General features: G+C 33.5%; 1 protein-coding gene across 6 annotated transcripts in view; it reads right to left on the reverse strand.

The window, feature by feature from the left end:
• LOC134273747 (uncharacterized) overlaps positions 1-23,909 on the reverse strand; it is a 45,157-nt gene that overhangs the window by 9,806 nt on the left and 11,442 nt on the right. Inside the window, exon 1 of one of the 6 annotated variants that reach the window (XM_062755962.1) lies at positions 13,646-13,804. The exons of 2 other annotated variants lie outside the window; for them this stretch is intronic. The gene's annotated coding sequence lies outside the window, so the exon portion shown is untranslated. Of the gene's footprint in view, positions 1-966; positions 1,081-1,339; positions 1,731-2,251; positions 2,563-13,645; positions 13,805-23,909 lie in introns of those variants that run through there. 3 more of the 6 variants (XM_062755960.1, XM_062755958.1, XM_062755963.1) reach the window with 3 other exon arrangements.

Consider the following 23,909-nt stretch of genomic DNA (forward strand, 5'->3'; position numbering starts at 1 on the left):
ATCCCAAATAACTACAAAATATCCTTAACAGGGTGGAACTATTTCATGTCAATTTAAACTCTTCACTTGAATATGTCAACTCATAAAAAATATAATAGATTATGAGACAATATCTCAGAATTTGAGATATTGTTGAACTTAAATACAATTTTTTTTTACCATGTCTCATATAGCCATTCAAATATTTTTTCTTAATTAATTTTAATTTTTTTTTTATCTCTGGGATATTGTTTTTTTGCAAAGATTTTTTAAAATCTCTATTTCTTGTTAAGCCCCAAATCTTCATTTTAAGACTTCCAGGAAATGAGAGAAACTTAAAGACACAGTGAAGCTGTTTATTAACAAGCTGATAAACTTGGAGATGGATTAAGATTTTGTGACGGTCCGTACGATTTCCTCCCATTATCTGTCGTTTCTGTAGCCAGTCCGACTTCCCCTACCTACATCCTGTCACTAGAACGACATTGTTCTTTGTTTTCAGATTAAGAAATTCTCTCTTAGAAGCAAATAAACATGTAAACAGATAAACGAAGGGAAGCAATTAATTTTGTTTTTCTCTTGAAGTAAAAAGAACATATTGTTCTGTTTAAATTGTCTTTTAATGATTAAATAAAACCAAATTTTGGCATACAGGTGTGGTCTATTGCCATGTTTACTTGTGATTGTCGTTTGATTATTTTTTTTATATTACGTAAATATCTTCCTTACTTACTTACATATTTGCCAATAATAGGGATAATAATAAATTAAATGTTTCCTGAATTTAGAATCACTTAAAAGTCTAAACAGTTGACATAAAACTCTGGGATCACAGCAGTCAGGATCGTAAATAATTTCAGTAAGTACTAGAGGTCCGAATAAACACAAACTATACAGGTAACAAAGAAAAAAAAGGAAGTTAGGGTTCGTATAAGGCAGAGAAATCGGATCCCGACAATTAAATAAGAACCAATAGTATCCCCTCACCGACCAGCGGAAAAAATCCACAACTTCTGGGATTGTAAAAGCCTTTTCGGCACGCTTTATAAACATGGATGAAAATAACTTTGAAGGAAGGAAAGTTAATAGAGAAACACTTTGAAGTACTTTACGACTAATATTCTAAATGTCTTCTAGCTAAACGTTACAAAAATTATATACATAGTTTTCCTGGTAAAAGCTTACATGCATAAGAAAAGAAAGTAATTTTCCCATTCTTCTTTTAATGGCATAATTTTCTACCTTTGTTGTTAAATTGGGGAAGAAATTATAGCCTTGTTTGAATAATTGCTTCTTTTTAGATCATTTTAAAAAAAGAGAAAGAAAAATTCCAAAAAAGGATTAAAATAAAACAACCTACCATACTGCCAGAAGACTTTTATTCCACAAACAAAACAATAGAGCAGTCCATCATTTACACATGAGTGCATTCAATAAAGCCAGTGTTAGAGGATGTAAATTGGCGAGAATGTTTTTCAAGGTGGGCTAAGGACCTTAGGAAGCAGTGACCCAACTGTACAGATCTTATACACCGAGATCCTGCAGGCCGGCCGCTGTATGTAACACTCAAGAGGGGGAACGGATTATGATGCTGAATCAACGACAGTCTGTGACACTGACAGCCGCGAGTCACCCGTTCCAAGTATCTCGCACAACTAACCGCAGCCTTTATCTACCACTAATACTTTCATAGTACATCATGTAAAGTACATGTTTGCACTGGTGCCTGAATTTTATCTACTTGAGATTTGAATTTCATCCCTCAATAATACACTGTGTCTAATCAGTCCTAGCATTCAGTTCAAAGTATACCTATACTTTATCAATAATTTCCACCTCTCGCAGGTAGGACAGGGACAAAAAATCGTCACCATTATCACTCCACAAAACCAACAGGTCCTAAAATCATCACAAGATTGTACTAAGACTGACTTACATCCAATTGTGTACTGTTAGAAAGCTAAAAAAGACAGACTTCTCAGGTCGTAACTGTTGAATTTCAAGCATTGAGAATTTTTGTTAGAGAGGTTAACAGAATGAAGTATGTGTCAGATCAGCTGAGAAGGAGACAAGGGGCTGAAGAGAATCTCCTATTAAACCACTCAGGTCCCACCTCTTTCCTAAAAATCCAGTCTCTTACCATTAACTTTCACTTATAAAGAAAATTCCATTTCAAAATTTGAAACTCATTGAAAATGACAAAAAAAATATGCAATCTTATTAATAATTTTCATCCTTATCAATTTAATTAATAAAATTTTGCAAAACTCACCATTATGATTCTTAGATGCGAATTTCGAATGGGTAGCCTTGCCAGTGAGTGACATATCCTTATTTTACCCAATGTTACGCAAAACTTAATTCCTTTTGTTGACTAACTACATTCTGATGGTAAAGCAGGAAGGATTAATGGTCTGATATACAAGGACTTTCACCAGCTCTGGAGAACACGCATTCTCCATACACACTTGTCCTAAGTATGGAACAAGAATTTACATTCTTCTTTAAATGGTCGCAAAGGTTTCCTGTTTATGGCATTCCCTCTCGTTGGATAGAAAATGGCACCCATGGAAACATGAGTGTTTCCTTCTTGTCAACCCAAAAAATGAATAGGGACTAACGTATCAGACGCGACAAAAATTTCAAGTCATTTACAGAACTGTTCTGCAGCAGATAAACACATGGCAAACATTTAAGAAGGTACTTAGCTCTTGGAATGTCTCCTAACAGATTGTATACGTAACTTACAAGAGAACCCCGAAATTTACATTATGTCGATTTTTTATTGGATTCTTTTTTCACTGGATATACCAGTACTTTTGATATGCCAAAATAATTGAATTTTCTCAAACTATTTTATATCTATATCTATACATAGAGAGCTTCTATTCTTAACACAATGACATCTTGTGACAAAAAAATGTAATAAGCAGCTAAATATAAAATGGAGAGATATAAGCAGGTCTGTAATAGGGATTAATATATAGGGTCTGTAACATCTCAAAACTCATTAGGTCATCTAGATCCTGGATCGACATCGCTAGTCACAACTTACGACTCCGATCGACGATCAGGTGACGTAATTAGTCAAGATCACTTTATATTTCTTACAATGGCATTACGAACTAACAGGATCTGCCTCAAAATCTGTCATGTTTGTTTACAGAACTTTTAAAACAAAAATTCTCTAATTATAAATGCAAAAAAAGGCATTTCTTAAAAAATTATTGTTATTTATTAATTATTCCACTTAAAAGTTCACTACATTAAGAAATTTGTTTCAGGTTTTTCTTCCTGGCTTGAAATGCCATGTGTCAAACTTTAATAAAATGAAGAGTGTTTTTTTTTTATATGTACGTATATATATGAAGTGTACACCACACCTGAAAGGCAGCTCTTGGGATATAATTCTTTTGAGAGGTAGTGGAGCATTCATGTTGAACTGAAACTTGACTTGAAAACTAAGACATGGAATTCTCAGAGAAATGTTATTTCTTGGGATGCCTTATGTTTATTTGTGAAAACTTTTTACTTTACTTTGAAAAACAACTCAGGTGAAAATAACACTTGAAAAACAGGATAGATATATCCAAATTAAGTTTTAACCCAACTAGAATCTGTATCTCAATACAAACTTATATATGAAGAAAATTTTCTAACAGGTCAAAATCAAAATTAAAATCCAAAAATATAACATCCCTTTAAAGAAGAACAAAAAAAAATGTGATTGAAAAAAATGAAAGTACTAACCATTTTAACCACTAGTTGTGTAAAAAAAAGTCCAAGTTATATAATGCTGAAATATCCACTAGTTAATATAGATAGGGCGGGTTTGTAGGTACACAGAATTGACTGCGTGGTGGTTTGGCACAGAGAAGCTGAAACAATCGCGGCTCTCTCTCTCTGTCACTCCACGAACTGACTCTGTCACTCGACTCAGGTGAGGCCATAGAAATTGATTACCTCAGTTCCTGTGTCATCTCTAACAGGCAAAGCATTCACCCTCAAAACTAATGCCAAATTACATGATGTGCCTCGCAGCTAATTCCTAGAAGACTCAGGTAAAAGTTTCTGTGACCATCAAAGACTAATTGGTGCCTAACCTATTGGATTGATTGTACGGCCTGGGGCCACGGAGTGGAGCTTTTAATGTATCTGATGCCTAAACTGTTAACAACTTTCTCCCCTGGTTAGAAATACCTGAACAGTCGAAACTGAATATTCTGCATATATATTGTTTATTTATATTCAGGTAAACAGCCTAATAGACCTCTAGTACACACCCAAAAGTGGTCAATAAAGCTGAAAAAAAGGGAAATTACTCCTGAAAACTTATCTTAACACCTGAGAGTTTTTTTTTCTCATGAGATGTTGACCTCTCTATGATGACGAAGTGATACTTGGATTACCTGGATATAAGGTCTGACTGCTTAAACAGAACTTTAATACAAAGTTATGCAGCAATAGTAGAAATTGCTTTGATTGAGCATCAAAAAGCCCTTTGACATCTTTGAAGTTAAGAATACAAATGCCACCCCTTGAACTATGAGGGGTGTGAGAGACCCTACCTTTCCTTGATAGGAATTAATCATGGAGCCTATACAAGACAGCCCGACACATGACAATTGAGAGAGCACGATTCTGCTGCCCAGAGAAGAATTCTCCCCAAGGGCCCACTTTTATCATGCTGGTCTAAAGTTTGGTCGCCTCCTATGCTTTTGGCAGTTGACATTTTTTACCTATGTTTGATGTGAATAGAGCTGCAGTATTTTGTGTGCCTGCTACTGTAATGACAAGACAGCTCCATCACCTATATAAGGGTTCCAGCCGACACCATTTATAACACCACCCTTCCAACATTGTCAACTTTTGACATTGTTTAGGAATTACAAAAAAAAATCAAATTGGCTTCTTAAAATAATGATTCACATTAATGACTGTTTTGGGGAACTTTACAATGCTCTCCCATCCCTTAAGAAAATAAATACTTGCCTTCATAGTTTTACACAACATGATAAGACCATTACGATAAATGCCTTAGTATTTAAATCTCCTTACAGTTTTAATTCTTAGAAGGAACATTTCCTTGTTCTTACAAAAAATGAAGTAAATAATATGGAAATTAATAAAATGTTATATTTTGATATACAAGCGATATATTATCATCTGCAGTACATCGAAATACATAGAAAATTTCCCTATACATAGGGCACAGTGCAAAAAGGTCATACAGGATTTCTCTGTTTTAAATGGAATCCAAGAAAAAAATTCTGAAGATTTGATTGAAATCTCTGCCAATATAAAAAAAAAATTGTCTATAATCTTAAACTTTCCACAACTCTATATCTCTGCTATATACATACATACCAAAGGAGTCTGAGAAAAAAAATTACTGGCACTAGAATGGCAGTGAGGCCTGTTCTGTGAATTTAGTTCCACTCATTTCAAAACTCTGATAGAAATATTTCCTCGTGGGGAGACTTAATTCCTTGTTTGGCATTGAATTTATTTGAGTCTCTCTGTAGGACACAGGAAATTTCTATCTTTTCAGAGTTTGGATATCTTTTATTTTTGAGAGCTTTACATTTTACGATCATGCCAAGTGTCTTTTTTTTATTGTGGTCGACCACACTTGACAGAACTTAAACAGGATTGTCTCAGAAATATGGAATAACAACACCTCATCAAAATTCTAAAATGTTTTGAAATTCTGAAAAACTTTTCCTGTTAGTAACAATTTGTGAACTTTAAATTCTTTACTGCATGCTGTTAATTTTGAACGACATCTTAACATGCAGTGTCTCATTGCTCAAATATGCCCCCCTTGTAATATGTCATTCCAATATAGCAGAACTTTGCTCTCAGATTCATCATTTTATATTTGTCCGATCATATCCAACTTCACATTCATCATTGGCCTACATGATGGATGATTGACACTCCATGAGTTTTTCACTTCATTTGGTGGAATTTCTCTAATGATGTCAATCTCATAATGACGCATAATTACACCACGCTTCATCATCGGCCTTTATGCAAATTCTAAAATCTAGTCTTGTGCAGTTCATTAGAAATTTGTTTACATTAAAGTTCCAAGCAGGTGACTGTGACCTTAACTTTTACCATTAATCAAGTTTATGTAACATCTATGTAACACATTTTCTTTTAATGCCAAAATAAAGTTACTGAATCTGTGGTAAACATGAGATTTTAGACAAAAATAATGAGGAAAATATGATAAAAGAATATTAATCTAACGGTATGTTTCAATACACCTTGACTATAGAATTATCCAGGTAACTTACAGGTGTTAAGACTTTATTTGATTAAACAAGGAACTTTTATATGTTCCGTCTTACAAATAAGTCGTAATAGAGAAGAAGGATGGATATAAAAGTCCCACTGGAACTGACAGAAATTAACATCATTTCTTCCCGTTATCCCTGCATGTTTACAGTATTTAGACAAGAATGATTTCACAAACTTGTGACCTTCCGAAGAATTCACAGTAAATTCATAAAACCATCTCATATTCAACACGAAAGTTAAATTATAGTATTACAATTTATTTCTAATAGCATAATATTTCCTTTTTCCTTACTCTACAATATCACTTTTTTTAAAGAATACAATTATGTGAACTAGCTTAACTGCGCATGAGGAATAAATCTTTTCAGACACCTTCAATGAAAAGGAACTTATTTTTGATTTGGAAAGCAAATGTTTAAAGCATGAGAGTGCATAAAATATTGTACAGTCATGGTCATTCAGAGTAGAACTAGGGATGACAGCTTATGTGCCATTAAGAGGACTCGACGATGACTTTTAACACTTGACGATCTCATCACAAGCATCTCTCATGTAACATGTACACACATCCTTCCTACTGCAATCTCAGTAATCGCAACATCCAAAATCTCTAAACAGCCTTAACCGCAACCAACGGGCTAATAGAGTTATCACCATATAAATCAAAAATTAAATTAACCCATTTCATCAATTACAATGGGGAACAAATTCTGTTTTTTGATGAATTACTGATTGAATATTATATGGAGATAATTATAAATTAAGACTTTTATTTTGTCCTCAACAGTTTAAAGCTGATCTGTAAACATGACATTATATCTTCTCCATTTAAAGTCAAGAAACATTATCAATTTGATCAAACACTTTTGACGAGTTCCCACTAATCTCCCTTCTCCATCTAAAGGAACATTATCAAAAACACTGACTTAGACTGTTCTTATGACAAGCAAATTTATCACTCCTTCATCTTCAATAAATGGAAAAAGAAAATCCATATTTTGCAAAGGACATTAAACTGTAGAAGTCCCCAGAGTTTTAGTGGTTATGTACTTCTATCAGTCTTAAATCTTTATTCACCTGAAAGCAAATTATCTCATGCCCTTTTATTACTGAAAAGCAAATTTGCCATCATTTTAAGTGCTTTACAATTGATTTTTGTTTTAGGAAAAGTAATTCATTTAACTCTAAAACAAAGCCATGCTATATACAAGATATCAATATAAAAGGATATTACCCCCCTCACAAATTAACACGGCCCGATACAGGTATCATTAAAAAACCTGTTTAAGGTTCAAATGGAATTTTCCTCCTGTGCTAAAAGGAAAGAATTAAATACACCTTACTTTTTGGCAAACCCCGGTCTAGACACTCCTAAAACTTCAATATCAAAATTAAATTCCAATCATCCTGCTTATCTGGTTTTTCAAGTAGCAGGTAGAAAAAAATGGCCACCTACAGGAAATCTGGTGCAAAGAGCAGACGGCAAGACAAACATGAACTAGCAGGCTACACCTGCAAGATAGCACCAAACCTGGACCAAACTGTGTCCAATTATCAGGAATTTATCTTGGAGACCACGACATGTTTGGGGCTTCATGTCCCCCCAAACCTTAAAAAAAATTCTAAACGCCATCAAGAAAACAGAATTTCCAAAACAGGTAAAAATTCTAAAAAATGGTTGCCCCTGTAGTGAGGAATTAAAACACTGCATGCCGTCATCATTTTGTCTAAATAGATGATTCCCTAAAGAAACTTTTCAATTTTTTGGTCTAATTTATGTAAAAACATTTATAAAACTAATGTTGCAATATCCAAAAAGGTTAAATTGTTTTTTAAGCATCAAAAATCATGTGGAAAGTTTTTGACAAATTGTCTGAGCTGTAAGGGGTGATTTTCCTTAAAGGAATTTTCCTTAGTTTTCACAATTACTAAATAGAAACAAGTTTAAAGACACAAGCAAGGGGTGAAATGTAAAATCTTATTTTATGGCATTATGAATCATTTTGCCTGAATATCAAAGACACGGGATCTCTTTATTTTTGTTTGGGGGTAAATCAGTCAAGCACGCATTTTTCTCCAAATTCTTCTAATTTGATGGTCTCTATGACTCCAGGCACATACGTGTCAGAGTCCAAAAACACGCATTTATTAAGTCTGGCTACAGATCGTTACACTCGCGGCCCAAAGTGGGAGCCAACATTTAAACTTTCCCAAGTTAACAGCCCTGGAACCATAAGAACCGATGTACATATACTAGAAAAATGACCGACAAGACGATAAATATTTCTTTTTTAGATTTCCACATGAACTAACAGCATGGTTTTTCTCAATAATGATTATACATTTAAAAAATTTTTTTTAATATTGATCCTGAAAATTCAAAAGTAAATCAATTTTTAAAAAAAATTGACAAGTTTTATTTATGTGAATTATTTTTTTATTTTTAGAGTCTTCTTAAAACAGAAATTTTCATAAGATATTTTTGAAAGCTAATGTTGCTTCAGAAAATTTTGGAATAATCCTAATATGGTTAATTTACTGATCTCTGTTAGAAAAATGATTCAGTAATAGCTTTATGTATCATGTGTTCAAAATCCAATAATAACCCACCGAGCGTACGCTAATTTACGTTCCACAGAATATCTGCAAAAGTGGTAACATGTTTCAGAGATATTATTCACAAATTGTCTTTTTTTTCCTGCGACATGTACCACCAAACCAGTCAATATCTGATGGCACCAGCTTGGAACTATGGATTTCTCCAAATTTATGAATTTATTCAACTATGAATCATCCTTATTATGTATACAGAATAAATGTTGGAGTTATTTCTTTGTAGATTGTTACAAACTTATATCCAGAAAAAAAATACAAGTGTCCTTTTTTTTATTTATCAGAGAGTGAATTGTAAATCTTCAAACAATTCGTAACATTACTAAATCTGTCTAATTAACACTTTGAGCATTAATTAAAATTTAAAAAAAATATATAAGCAAATAAACGTCGGAAGAAGAACTCATAAAATTTAGTTTATCAAAACAATCGATCATTAACCAATTAAATAAACAGAATGGTATTTTTATGGACTATAATAAGTTCGGATAAGAAAACACTAATTGTAATTGATAACTAAGTCCATTAAAAACAATTTTTCTTACATGTCATAAAGAACCATGATAAATTTGAGTTCTTTAAAAGCAGAGATACATAAAATGTCCCTTGTTAAATCACCATTTTAAGATGTAAGTGACAGGCAGCGATGTCGCGACCAGAACGGTGCCGCGATGCTTGAAAAGCCAAATGTACTGAAATTTTATGGGAAGTTTTGCTGTTACCATTCAATTCTCATGAAAAATTTGCCAGTTTTCTTGCTGGTCATATACCTTTTACAATGTATTACAAACCTGAGCTTGACAATTATGTATTTTACCATGTTTAAAGTTTTCACATCTTTCTGGTATTGGTCATTTTGATCGCTAAGGAAACTAACCGGAGCCACCAATGTCTGCTAGGCCCGGCCTGGTATAAACTATTACCAGTACAAATCAGGAGAAAAACCACACATTACATCAGCTAACTACACCGTAATTTTTGTCATCATGAGTCATTTTTTCACATCCCGTGTTTAGGAATCGGCACCTTTATTGAAAGACTCACCCAAATTCCCACATCTTTTACAGTTGAAATCTTTAAATACCCAGACTAGTTTGGTTACCTTGCAGATTTTCACCTGTGGTGCCTCATTCTTTGTGTGAGCTTCAATACAAATAAAATTTCCTCTTTTTTAAACTTCTAAGTTCTTGGACTGAGATAATGTTATGCAGTTTATTAACAAAATATTTTGCTTCCTTAGTTTTCTTATCAATTGGCTTTACAAAGAAGAAGTTTATCTGTGGACAGATTAATGGCGTATTGATTTGGAGTCCATGATAAAGATTTGACAGAATAAGAATCTGGGGCCGATTCCTCTTAACTTTGGAGTATTTGAGAGATACGACAGAGTCCCTTGTAATATACAGGGGGAATATAGACCTGACAATAAAGATTTGTGATTCCCTGTACACCCACCCACTCCTCTGGAAACTGATGACTGTGTCACTAGATACCCAGTCACCCAATTCTGTCCTCATGCCGTGGTCTGAACCAAACAAATTTCCTGTACATATTTTACTTGGCAGCACTGTTAAAAAACAGAACAAAATGTGCACCCCCACCACCTTTATTTTTAGGGCTTGATCATATTAGGACAAACAACTTCAAAATCTATTTTGTTGAAGACAGTTTCCTAAAGTAGATAAAAAATGGATAAGTAACTCAGCTAGCTAGATTTAACTTAAAAAAATTATGGCCTAAAAGCACTCTATATATAATCCTGATATCTACTTCTGTTTCCATATATTCAGTTCTTAGTTTTTAAAATGTCTATATCTCCCAAGTGCATGCAGTCCCTGCATGAAACAGTCTTTGAAATAAATGGCACAATGGAAATCCATTTTATGGATTTTAATTTGTAAATTTATTTACCATACATAAACCATTGTCAGTTTGATTTATAAGCTCTTGTGATTCAATGCTTTTGATTTTATGTCTGTGCATGGGGTCCATGCCATGACTAACTTCTCTAAGACTTCAGATATGGGTTTATGGCATCTAGCTGTTCTCTTTAAATGGCAAACTAAATTTTAACACAAGAATATTGGAAACCAGTCTCCAATTCTATCTTTATCTGTCAGACAAATACTCTCTGGAAGTCTGAATCCGATTAATAAATAAATAAAAATCAAAGTACCTAGATCTAATTATTTCAATTTGGAAGAAAAAAATTCAAAAGTGATTGATTTTCATCCAAAACTTGAATACACAAAAATTTGTGGCTTTTTTTGGCCTGTAAAGTTAAAATTCTTCATCTTCATTTTGGCATAAAAGTACTTAGTCAAATAGAGACTGTTGTTAAATTGTGACATGGTAATAAGATCCCCCTGTTACGGCCAAAAGCCTGAAGTGGCTGGGAACGGCAGCCATTGTCAACCTCGGCATTGTGTGAACCGTTTCAGATTTGGCATCTAACAGGGGAAATTGGTATGGTGGAAACAAAACACAGTCTTTGTGGAACAACAAACGCTCCAATCTGTCATTTAGTCATGTGAAAAAGAAGCTCTCCTTAGACTGGTAAAAAACATTACCATGAGAATCTGATTTTTTTCCAGGAAGGCTAATAATAATATCAGTCAAATATAGCACAGTTTATAAGGAAAATGTTGTTATATCTCAAAGAACATTTCATATGATATGATGAGACCTAAGAAATTTACATAACTTTACTTTTTTGTCAATGAATTCTGTTGGCATTTAAAGACACATTAGGAGATTTATTGGAGTGGATTCTATCTTCTTCAGTCCTTCCACAAATAGATTCCTCAGAACAAAAGTTCCATTTCAGTTATTTAGCACACATAGTCTGTTTTCTCTGAGAGTAGAATAAATTTTAATATCATTAACTTATTTTCTTGTGGAATCAATGCCAAGATTCTTTCTTTGAATGACTTTTAAAAGATATATATGTCTGAAACCATTTCCAAATTAGCATACGATCCCTCCACCCAATATCATATTTTACAGATAAACGACTGTATCCTTGTACAGTATTTTATTTTTTATCTCATTTTCAGAATTGCACCAGCTAGCCTGAGATACAAATTCTGATTTTTCTCTAAAACAAGCCAGTATAGCATCAATGATTTCCCCTGCGGTTCCCAGAAAAATATGGCCTGTTTCTTATCATACACCTATATGTGCAGTATTTCTATCACTGTGGCATATTAAAGTGACATTTTTTCTTCCTATATGATATACTTGACTTCTCTGAACATTCTTGACTTAAAACACCTTTGTTTTCTCTCATGGTTGAATTAAATAAGACATTCTTCTGAGACCCCTTCACCAGATCAGATTCCGGCTTTCTGACAAAGTATCACAGGTTTTATTCAGCAGGTACTTTTTTTCTGTGACCTAACCTGAGAAGGGATTGTCTTCAAAGTTTCCATTGAAGATACTGATCTCCTAGTTGTATAAGAATCGTTTTACTTATGACAAATGTAACGAAATTCTGTACAAAAATTTATTCAGGATTCTGGCATTCTACAATCAGATAACCTTAAAAACTTCCAAAATTGTGCATTCCCTTAAGAGAAAGATAATTTTACCTTACCATATCTTAACGTTCTTTTTTTTTTTTTGCCTTATTAAAGAATTTTGTTAATTATATCAACTTTTAAGGGATTTTTTTTTTTTTTTTTTTTTTTGCAATTTCATGTTCTTCATAACCACTATCCTGGTACATATAACAGGTAAAATAGAACACCTGTAAAAGCTTAAATTCAAAAAAAAAAAAAAAAATGGAATAAAAACTGAAAAAGAAGACTGATTAAGAGAATGGGCCTGCATTCATTGCAGGTACCATTGGTATAGTATTGCAGACTTTGCATGTCTTGGCTGATATTTAAGATTTGGTCATACTGCCACACAAGAGAATCGGTTTAGTGATCACTGTTATTAAATACAGGATGTGGATTCTTCAAGTACAATACCCAAATACAGGAATTTAAAAGCTCTGACTTTCAGAGGGCAGCCATAAAGAGACTTTATTCTTGATCTCGTTTTCGTAGACCAGCGCAAACAATTCAATCTCTCAAAGCACCCAGAATCGCTGATAAAGACCAGGAGTGCACGCAAAAAGTGTGAGAATTTTACCCCGACTGGCATAAATTACAGAAAACAGCGGAGATTCCAAATAAAAAGGATTATTACCATGCACCTGAAGATATTTGAAATAAAACGGATCTGAAACATTCATTTAAAGACATAAAGAACTATTACACTCTTTAGGGTATATAAGTATAAAAACTTAATTAGATATACATCCAAAATTTAACAGAAAAGATATATCCCAAGTCTTCAGGGTATTTTTGTACCTAAAACAAGTGACCTGCTGAACTTTCAATACATTTTGCCAATTTCCATTTCGTAGAGCTGAACATGGCAAGCCCACGCTGGATTTATTATCAGAAGCGCTCAGGTAGAAATAACACAGCTTTTGATGAAAAAGGACAAATTCCATCAAAATAGGGATTTCAAGAATTCCAATCATATGATTAGATTCTTTCTCCATGAAACAAAATTTTTATCTTGTCAATCCTTTAAAAAAAAATTTCTTGAATAAGATCTAATTTAATAATTTTTCTCCTCTTCAAATTAAAAATAAATTGTGGCCAGAAAAAAAGTGTAAAAGATAATTTTTAAAAATATTTTTGTCCTGTTGTCCCTCACATAAATTGATGATTAAAAGGAGTAAACTTACCATGCTCTTTAACGCCATTGAAAAATAAAGATGTGGCATCACTTTTGGCTGTCACAGATGTACAGGTAAAATTCTGGAGTGTCGTCTGCTATTTAAAGTCCGCAGTCCGTCTGTTTCAGACTGAAGAACCACAGCTTGTTTTTGTCTGGGAGTAAAAAGACCTGGAGAGATGTGTTGAAGGATCATCTAATCCACGTAGAAATGACACTAACCGATTCCCCCTGAATACCTGACACAATAAAACCAACCACCAATAGGAACCCAGATTGCAAGATTAACATGTTTTCATAGAGCCATGAAAAAATGTCCCAATTTCTCTTTGATTCTTTTCACACCTCACAGAGTTCATCTTGAGTTAGAGAGATGCTTGTATTCCAACCGAAATCTCGACTTTCTTTTGATTAAAACAAAATACCATTACACCATTTAAAAACATTCCCAGCTTTTCAAAAGTACATCTGCAAGAGAATTTAAACACCTTATTGCTTTGTTTGAAACATTTGAAACTCTTTTTTAAGATGTCTTTTAATGATGATGTGGCTGAATGCAGCTAAATAAAAGACCTTTCTCAAGAGAAATGACTGTAATATTTTTCTCAGGTAAAAAAAAAAGTGATACATCAAAAAAATGGAAGGGGGTCCACTAGTGCTTAATTCCTGATGGGCCTTTGTCCTGTAATTCCCCCTGCAAGAAAGGCAGACTTAAGAATTCCCAGCTTTGGTCAACTGGAGAACTATACAATTAATATTCTCTTTCACTTTAAAAGATTTAATCTGGGAATGCCAGGTTCCCAGGTAATAAAAGGCCCCTATTGTCCCTGTCTGTTTCTCCAGAGGTACGGTTGGTCTTACCCAGGGCCATTGTGTGATTTATAAACCAGGAGACTTGTCAAGGGCCTTTTTTGGGTGATAAATCTGCTAGCAGATTCCTGCTGGTGTCTTCCATAAGCGTTATATGAAAACAACTTCTTATCTTTATTTTTTGGTTCCTGTTTTGTACTTTTACTACTATATAATAACCTCCCATTTTTAACACGTAGAAATCAATTATCTGCAATCAGTTACGATTTCTATTTTTGATCTTTTTTTTTTACAATTTATATTTAGTTTATAATTATATCTTTTCATTATGTGCAAATAGGATTAAATATTTTCAAAAAGGAGAAGAATTTTTTTTTTAACAATTCTGCATAATTAAATATCCATTACACTTTTGAGTTACTATGTCTAATACATATTATCATTTCAGATTTCAATTTTGCAAAATCTACTGGAAAAATCTTTTCCATCGAGTCACGGTTGAGTGGATATAATTAGAAGGAAAGGCTCCGGAAGAGAACGTAGAGGATTTGAGATTGTGCCAGCATTAGAAAGTAACCATCTATATACGCCTCAAGGTATCACACTCATATACAGCTCCATATTGTTTGTAAAAGCAGCATGTTTAACAAAGTACTCATTTGTTTATGCAATGATACCTTATATATCATATACAGGTACATTTATCTAAATTCTCCCTGTTACTTTCAATATGCATTGGACAGCTACACACACATGTTGAGTAAAATAAAATAATATAATACAGTCGTTTCTTCAAAAAGTTATAGCTTATTAAATGGTTTATTATCAAGTTCCATCAATCTACAAAAAATCTTTGGGACTTTCCCCCCTGTGCAAAGTTAACCAACAAGAATTTGATCTGATATCCAAATCCATTATCCTGATGTTGCATCTGACTACTTATCTTAAGTTGAATCATCTATTTCATTAAAAAAAATAATCTTCCTTACTTGGTATAAACCACCACTTAAGAAAGAGTGATTTAGAGATCGACCCAAAATATGCAAACTGTTATTTGACCTTTCTCCTTTGACCTCTGCAATATTTTCCATACAGGGACACCAGATAATTGGGATTATAAAATTATCTATCTTACTTATCTACTGAAGTTTGGGAAATCATGTGTTATTTGTTTGAGCTGGCTGGTACATCATAAGTTCCCCTGGTCTAAATTTCAAGTGTAGGAGAGATGACAGTCCCCAAGATTTTTATCTGCGCTGGCAAGCATTGTCCTAATATTAACTCAGTGATACCCTCAAGTCAAACTCCAAAGAGGACAGCCAGCTCTAATCTGCCATTATCTGAAGCCCAATAACCGGCGGTGTGCAAGCGCATACCAATTTATATTTACGTACCAATATATGACAAAACAAACAGTAGCTCTGATGGTTGAGGGCTATCTCAATTGATAACCGTTTACCGCACAAATCTCTGATACAGGCAAAATCATGACCAGTATTATCTAAATAATACGATGTCTCTGAAGTATGCAATTGTTTCCCCTGGAGGTCAGATCAGGGATTCTTTAACTTGACCATATATCTTTCAAAATGAACCAAGATAAAAAAATGGTTAAATTTATATATGCTGGTTAAATAAAAACCTGATGCATCAAATTACCATGCAATACCATATTTAAATGTGATGTCCCTATTTGGACAATTTGAAGTTAGTCACAGAAAAATGGCCAATAATTGCTTTGCTGCCTTTTGACCAGTTACAAAATGTGGGGGAAACCTGAGTTCAGTCTGTCCACTCTCCAGCCTTGTGGCTCCCTAATCATGTGCCATATAAATGCTGGACCATGATAAGGTCACTGCAGTGGAATGAGCGATGAATCAGTTTACAAGGACCAGGGTCTTGGAGCCAGAACACAACTAATAATGACAATTTACTTTGGGGCAGGTAATACATATGGAGATATACCAACACCCCCCTCAGGCAGCCATTATGGTAATTACTGCCACATCAAATGGATGGGACACTTCCCTACAAGAAAATTGGACCAGGATTCGTTTGTTCTCAACCCTTCGTAAAATGTCCAACTTTGTCCTAGGCACAATTGGTAACAATTGGGTGTGGATAAAGTTGGGTATCTTTTTGACAAAATATGTATGACTAAAAGAGGAAAAGGAAAATTTACAGACATTTCTCATACAAAGTTATAAAAAGGTTAAAAAACAAACAGGTTTTTTTATGCCGACTTATTTGTACTGCAGGAAAAATTAAGTTCATGCTTTACTGAACTTACAAATTTCTTTCTTTAAAAAGATCTATGAACCAGATTAAGAAAAAGAAATGGTGTGTTTAGGTTTCCATATGAAGAATTTATCAGATTCAAAATATTTATGATAGAATATCAAAACACAGGATTGCACACATTAGTATTATCTTTGAAAATCAGATTACGTACTCTAGTTTGCAAGCAAAATATTAAAAGGATCAGGCTAAAAAAAAACTGATATTTGGAATTAAAATTTATACACAAATTTTCTTCCCTTGAGTTAGTACTGTTTGAAGATTTGGGGATTTTTCTTTTTCTTTTATATCACTCCTTACATGGAAACAAGATAACGAGCCTCTTTAAGTGATGTCTAAGCAGAGCACCCCATGCAATCTTGCGACAGAAGCACTTTGATGTGACTGTTCTACAGAGCCACTATAGATCATTCTGTATTCTCTAAGCTTGTGTAATGCTGCCATCTGATGTTGTTTTATTCTTAAGGAGACCTTCAGTCGTTTGACTTTACTACTTCCTCAAGAAATGAATGGTGCGTGTATGAATAAACGGTGCCCGACTAAAAGTAAGACACAAAGTCTATAGTACAGTGTACTTCCAAAAAATTACTGAGGGAAGGATTCATTGAGAAATTCTCTAATTTAGTTGGTCATCAGGACTCATTATAATTCCTTAGTGAGAAAAATATAATTCACAATTTCGAAAAAAAAATATAAATTATTTAGCTTCTACTATGCCAAAATCAAAAGTTTCATTAAGACATTAATTAATACATAAAGACTTCTCTGTGTTTTTGTTAATTACCAAGCAGCACTGAATCCAATGTAACAGTACAGAAGTCACTGTTAACATTGCCCCCTGGTCCTAGATTTACACCATTTTTACTGAACATGTCGCAGTTATTACCTAACCTTAGTGTTTTATGCATGTGAAAGGTATCAAATATGTTGCAAATATTTTTGGTTCCAGAAATGTAATTCATTTTCAGGGTGATCCATTTTGACTACATATATAGATATTTTCGGCTGATTAACAACTCTTGGAATGCTAGCAACGGTAGTACCTCATGGCCATTCATCAAAATCTGTCTGCCCTGAAGACTTGCAAATCAACAGATACACAGTATTAATGAACTAATCAGCCAATCATTTTGTTAATTAAACAGACTGATAATAACAGTGATTAAATTTACCAATAATATTCAGTTGCCATTTTGCTCATAGTTGGAACATAAAGAGAGGGTTAACAGTGCTATAAGATTCAAATTACAAAGTTTTAATTTTAATAAATTAATTTTATAGATAAGAACTAGTGTGACAATACATAACAGCTAGTAGCTCATAACTCTCCAAGTTAAAAACAACAAAAAATCAGAAAAATAAACGTAAACTTTTATCCTTTTAATATTAAGCCTCTAATCTTGAAATGAACATTGAGTATTTCCTGTCATCAATCGAATGGTTGATTATTCAGACAATCCTTGTCTCTATTGCTATGGTGAATGAACTCTTACGATTATCAGATCAAAATGCAGTGATGTGGCAGCCTATGACAAACTGAGTACCTCGAATTAACAGAACATGTACCCCCAGGCAAAACAGACCTGACAAGGTACTGCTAATGGGAGCTGCTTCTTTCTGCTCTTCATGGAAACTGCGCTAAAGACTTTTCTCTCTTCAAATTTATTTTTCTGCATACTGAAATGGTCATTTTCTTCCTTTAAAATTTCTCCCTTTGATTTAGGAAGTTCAGTGACCTTGGAAATCCTCCCATGCAATATGGGATAATTTCTCTCTGAGATAAATCTTATAATCACAAAACTCCAACCGATTCCCCTCGCATTTAATTGACAGATGATGTACCATTCCTGCCAACTTAATTCATTTTTCTTTCTGTTGAATTCTCTTGACCAATTTTATTGGATTTAAAAGTTTGACAACCAGCCGTACACCAAGTGTTACGAAAAAAACTACCCAATTTGTCACAGTTCAGAGGAACCGATACATAAAAGGTAGAGGCAAGGTTCTTATAGCGCCTGAGTCAGGTACAACTCTCCCAGATTTGATGGACAAACTTTCCTTTCTCTGTTAGTCATAAGTGTTTAAATGAACTCTGCAAAAAAAGCCAGCGAGAGGAAAAATCTTGAATGATGACAATTTACGAGCTGTGGAATGAAGGAATTGCGACTTTGAGCCATGATTTCAGTGTTTTATTCCCTAAAATCATGTCAGTTGACATTGGTGGTACATGGATCTCCGACCCTTCGCCTGCCTGTACCAGGAACGGCCCACAGTTCCCTAACTCTGTTAAATTGAAGATTTTATGACAATTATTATTAATCTGACCGTTTGAGAGAGTTTGATCTTCTTGTCTCTCTCTACTTATGTTACGCAAATTTTTCACAGAAAACAAAATGTCTTGACATGCCACCTACCTGTAAAGAAACCAAAGCTTATAGAAATAAAATCTTTGTACATAAATAATGTGCTTTAAAATTAAAATATCTCAAATTTTTTTTTTTATTTAATTCTATTAATTTCAATTTTCCTTTTTTTCACAATTTAATTTTATCAAATTTCAATAAAGACTTCAAAAACTTGAAAATTAATACCAAAAGTAAAAAATCTTTCTTTTAATAGTTTGAGTATAAACCTAACTACAGAATTTCAGAATCAATTTTTTTTTCTAGATGCTATTCGTTTTGGTCAATACCATCCCTCCCCACGTGCTATCACATTATACATGCAACTTTAGACCTTTTCTTCAGGATATATTTGAATTTGCCAACTGTTGCAGGAACAGAGAATGAAGAATCAATTCTCCATCTCCAAAACCATTAAATGGCTGCTCTACATAACATATGTTACCAGCATTGTCTATAACTCTCATATTGAATTCTGTTTCCAGATACCAGCAATTAGCAGATATTTCATCCTGAGTGATTAACTCGTCATTTTATCTTTGAAATTATAATTACTCCTCATTTTTTCAGATAAAGTTATACTTTTGATAATTAGCCCTTTATTTTCCTGTAACTTGAGGACAAACGCAAAAACAGGAAATTTTTCTGGAACCTCCGGACATGAACTTCATTCCAAGACTTTAATGACAATTGTGATTCAAATTTAGGGACATAATTGACACTTCTCTCCACAATCATAAACCAACACAGCAGAAGTAGTACAGGAAAACTTTATAACAAAAGAAGAGAAATTGCAGAACCCCAATTAAGGTGTCAACAGTATATATTTAGGAAGAATTTGGAAATCATTTGAAGCAATGTCAAAACTTTATGTCTAAGATGCCATTCAATTTGAGTCCGACAGAATTGTGGTATTCATAAGACTGGAAGGTGTTACAAAAATTCTACGAAAAAAAACGAACTCCACAAAATGTCAACTGTGCTGTGACTTAGTAATGCATTAATCAATAGAGCATTCTGTACATAAAATAGGCTTGGGATACAGCTTAGTTTGAAATATTACTGAGTTTCTGCCCCAGCTGTTACGCTCCGAACTGCCGATATATTCCCCTCACAAGGAACCAGATCGAATTCCTGCGTGGAGAACAAACACAAAAAAAACACCAAAGCAGACAATAATCCAATTACCACCACTTCTGCACAAATGTATACATGCAATATTCACCATAAATCTCTCCCTCCCTCCCTCTCTCTCTTTCATAATAATTTTCTCCTAATTAAGACCATAATATTTTCTTCTAATTTCCTTTGAATTAATTTAAATACATAAAACCATGGTTTATTTTTTGAGTGACGTGCACACATCCGATTCTGTTAGCTCTGTTTCACAATCTGACCAGTGTATTCCGATGACTGCCAGACGACACTAAATGTCCACATTGTAATTTTCTCTCTGATATTTTATGGCAAAATGACAGTCAAATCCATCAAAAACAATATTTCTGAATCACTATTAATCATTGAAAAGAAAAAAGATTTTTTCTTAAGTCTTAGTTCCTTATTTCTTTTTAACCATCATAAATAAAAAGTAATTCTATTTATGTCATGCTGTCTTTTATCAACCAATTACACATTTCCCCAAAATTCACTTTTTTTGCAATCAACAAAATTTCAGTGACAAAAATGGAATCCCAAGAAATTTGGCTCATTTTGAAAACATTGTGTTGTCTTGTCTTTTGAAAATTAATTACATAAAACACAAAAAACCTTCGTCATTTCCCACTTAAAATAAACTTGACGCCATTTATTGAGGCAAACAAAAAAAAAAATAAAGGAAAATTTACCATGTTTTCCATAATTTATTCTTAAGAACTTTCTAGTTCTGATATTTCATCAAAAAACAAAAAGAGTCAGAAATGCATTCAATTAACGTGGAACCTGACAAAAGTGTATTAACATACATGTGCGATCACGAATTTCAACTTAGGATGTCTACGAGAGAAATTTATAAAACAATTGGCAGGCTCTTCAACAGAGTGCCTGTGAGAATCGCACACACTGGAACCCACTGAAAGTCATTTATATCTAAATTAGGGCTAGTAATGGACCATCTATTTCTAAATTATCTTTAAAGTCAAATGTTAAGACTTTGTAGCCATAAAACATACTCAAGTATCATTCAGCCAAATTCAAAATGTTCCACTTTTACAGTTTGGTGCTATGTTGGGAAGGCATCGCATGTAATAAAATGGTCACAAATAAAATTGAACAAATTGTGCCGTTTCTTCAGTACCTTGATAAGAAATATGGCCAAGAGCACTTTGGCGGTAACTTTGGATTGTACACAATTTTATATGAGAAACCAGGCATAAAACTCTGTGTGTGAGTAATAAATTCCTTGATATACCAGAATTACTGCAGGACAATGGATAATAAAATAAAATTGAAAAATTATACCACAAATATCTTGCCCACTAAGAGCCAGAGGAAATTTTTTTACATATTGCCTTAAAAGGTAGTACTAGGTATCAATTTCAGAGTTTACAGGTGAAGTCAAACTGTAACCTAACACACTCTAAATTTATCCATCAACTTTGTTGTCCCATCAATCAAGCTCCTCCAAGACAAAGATGGCAACAATCAAAGAATTACGTCCTTTATAATGCCGTCAGGGAAATCAAAAACACTTAATGATCCCCAAAATGAAGCGATCTTTGTTAAAACTGAGTGTATGATTCATTTATCTAAGAACTGGTTCTGTCTATTAGCCATTTAGCATTTTTACTTGTGTCTAACAATTGTTTAAACATCTTCAAAGGTAATTAATGTTCAGACAAATAGGGTGTTATTTACATAATCTCTCTCACGGACACTTTTTTTTAAATGTAAAAATTCCTTATCTTCAGAATTTTTTACTGCCTTATAGCCATAAAAAACAACATATATAATGGATCAACACACATTCTAGATATCATTTTAACAATTCTGAATAAGTAGATATAAGATTTCATCCAAATTCTGCCAAATTCTCTCTTTTCTCCACTTCTTTACAGGAACACTGGATCCTGCATGACTTTGCTAATACCCAATCCGAGGAAAACAACTGAAACCTAATTTTCTTTCATTGTGAAATCTGATTACCCTAACACGCAACATAGGCAGTACCACAGAAGTTCTTTGTAGATTACCATTTCGGGGACTCTAAGTCCGCTGCTTTCTACCTCCTACCTGGGACAACTGCATTTGTTTTCCTTCATACTTCTCTGCCTCACCACAATAGAGTGCTTATAGAAAACTGGCATGAAGTTGTTCTTTTTTAGAATAAACATAAAAGAGATTTTTGTTTTAGGGAATACTTATAAGAATAAAGGTTGGGATTTTTCTGCCGGAGACAGAATCACTCTCTGTCGTTTATCTACATTCTAACTGGGACTTAGCCTCAAGAACAGAACAGTTGTGTCATATGCTGATTTTTACTGTGATAATTTTTATGATGTAGTGGAGAAAAACATCTTGTTAAAGACTAAAAAATATAAAAAGAAAAATCACTTGTGCTGGATTCCTAGGAGAGAGAATAAAAATTCCCTCACTTAAAAAGCAAAATTTAGGCAGTTTCCTTCTTTTCCCAAATTTTTCTTTTTTATCTTGACTTGTTTTAGTTCACTGATTATAGGTATAACTGCCCAGGGTCCTATTACGAAAAATAAGTTTTCATGAAGGAAGTCTTCCTTTACTTTTAACAAATATAAAAATAAATTTAAAGAAGAAAGTAAAAATCTATCTAATTTTGGATCATTTTCGCAGATTTTAGTTATTTAACGTTCTCCTAGGTTCTCATTTTTCCAAGATTTTGTAAACAGTTTGAAATCAGTTTTTATCAGCTATCACAATTTATTTTTGTCCCACTACCATTACATATGATAAAAAGTGCTAACCATTTAATACAAACTTTACTCCTTCATGCAGAGCATTTAAGGATAAATAACCCTTAAAAGATATCTCTTAAATTAGGGATTTTTACCCAGAAATCAGGAATGTATTTAATACAGATATATTCATTAATTTTAGATAACCAGGTAACTTGAATTGCTAAAGTAAATTTTGTAAGACTTTGCAATAATGTCAAAAAATGGGTGCAAAAATTAATGTGATTTATTTAGAACCTGGCACAAATTTACATTAACATCATAATATATATGATCAAAATCAGTTTTTAAAAAAGTCTATATTGATCTACACTTGGGAATAACAGTGACAAGGAAATGACTTCTTAACGAGGAAAGTCAAGTACCCATCCCGAGATAATCAGATAGATCGCAGTATCTAAGACAGATACCGACCGCAAAAATATTCTCTCTCAACAAACGTAGAAAAAAAAGAAATTATTTCCCGATCAAATCTACAGAAAAGTGCTGCGAAAACAAGGAACAAATATTATCACAAATGTTTTGTTTTTTTATCCTGATTTTTAGTAAACCAAACAAGGAATAAGATATATGTAATAAGAAGTTCAATAGACTCTACGCAGACAAATTAATCTGCCGGTCAATACCACGGAGCCAGATTCGGGGGACTGAAGATTCAGTCCCTACCTACCAGACCACGATTACAGCAGATCTGAGTGATCTTCTGAGAAACAGAGGAACCAAGATATGTCATCGATAAAAATTCTAAATATGACAACAGTTTCCTTCTTTGACGATCACTGCCAACAATCTACAAAGGAGCCTCTCAAGTGTTCTCTGTGTGCAAGGTGCCCAAACC

Source organism: Saccostrea cucullata, unplaced genomic scaffold (assembly GCF_032062105.1).
Source record: "Saccostrea cucullata isolate Sc308-1 unplaced genomic scaffold, CSIRO_AGI_Scuc_v1 ctg134, whole genome shotgun sequence".
Taxonomy (NCBI): domain Eukaryota; kingdom Metazoa; phylum Mollusca; class Bivalvia; order Ostreida; family Ostreidae; genus Saccostrea; species Saccostrea cuccullata.